Genomic DNA, 1,681 nt, shown 5'->3' on the forward strand with positions numbered 1-1,681 from the left:
CTTCATTTACAACGGTCAAACATTGGGTGGCCGAGTACAAACGTGGTCGTACGAGCATTTTAGACGAGAAACGTTCCGGGCGCCCGAAAATTGCTACAACTGACGAAATGATCAATTTTGTGCATCAAACTGTGATGGAAGATCGTCGATTGTCTGTTAAGGATATTGCTGAGGCTTGTGGGATATCATTTAATCTCAGGTTTATGGTGATAAAAATGTGATAAAGATGCTTGTGGGATATCATCTTTACCACCATACGCCTGAGTCCAAACAACAGTCAAAGCAGTGGTGTGCGGTGGGGGAACCAACTCCGAAGAAGGCAAAGGTCGTTCTCTCTGCAGGAAAAATGATGGCGACAGTTTTTTGGGATTGCCGTGGAATAATTCTTATCAATTACCTTGCAAAGGGTGAAACAATCAACGGACAGTACTACGCTGCATTGCTGGATAAATTGAAGGCCACAATTAAGAAAATCGTCCGCATTTGGCCAAGAAAAAAATCCTGTTTCACCAGAATAATACTCGGGTTCACACGTGCATGGTCGCAATGTCAAAATTGAACGAATTGAATTTTGAATTGCTTCCGCACCCACCCTACTCGCCAGATCTAGCTCTCAGCGACTTTTTCCTGTTTCCAAATTTGAAAAAATTTCTCGGGGGAAAAAAATATAAGTCAAATGCTGAGGTGGAAAACGCTGTAAATCAATATTTTTCAGGTTTAGACAATCAATTTTTTTTGACAGTTTAAAAGGATGGGAGAAACGTTGGACCAAATGTATCGAGTTGCAAGGAGACGACTCGAGAAATAAATTTTGTTTTGCTTCAAAATATGTGTTTTTCTTAAAAAGGCCGGAAACTTTTCAAATGACCCTCGTATATATTGTGACGTGACGTTTTTTTTGATTGTCCGTCACAAGGGTCGCAACACCCGACCGAAGAAGCGCGGTTTCGGATCCTGCGTCCTCCCCGATTTAGGGAAGCGAGCGTATCCGCGCGCATTGCGTTTTCGATCTTATTGCCGCGCGCGTTATGTAACTTTTTCTTTCCTCGTGAGCGTAACCGTAGGAATAGATCGGCGACATAAGGAAATCGTCTACACCAAGCAGCGAGAGGGAGAGAGACATCGGCCTCGGAACGTCTGGCTCATCGCGGGAAAAACGGAGCACGCAGGTCAGACCATATAGTTCCTACGAACGTTATCTCCATGTTCTCTATTACGAGCTCGTTACTGTCGCCGACTAATTTCAGCAATCCGAGAGTAAATACGGAGGCAATGGACTCTCACGATCTGGCCAGGATCGGGTTGCCGACGGCGAATTGTATGGAAGCGAGACGAACGAGCAGGGTCGACGCCAGGACTTGATGAGGGACACAAGCCTAATTTAAAGTCCGCGCTACCGGCTGCGAGCCAGCTGATCACGTGCGACACCGCGATTCGCGGGCGTCGCGCTCGCAGGGCAAGGGCCAATCGGCGCACTATCAGCCGATCGCGTGACACCCTGCTGCTTGCGTGCTGCTGGAAGGACCGTCGAGCGACACTTGTGCTGTGGTCGCGCGTGGGACAGGACGCAGGATCCCGTGTAGTTGCCGAGTGCGAAAAACTTGAAGAGAGAACATCCTCCGTAACTGCCGCTTTTGGTGAGACGAACGTTAGCGATTACAATTGTCAGCCGCCGGTTTCA

The sequence above is a fragment of the Wasmannia auropunctata genome, unplaced genomic scaffold (assembly GCF_000956235.1).
Source record: "Wasmannia auropunctata unplaced genomic scaffold, wasmannia.A_1.0 LD335984.1, whole genome shotgun sequence".
NCBI lineage: Eukaryota > Metazoa > Arthropoda > Insecta > Hymenoptera > Formicidae > Wasmannia > Wasmannia auropunctata.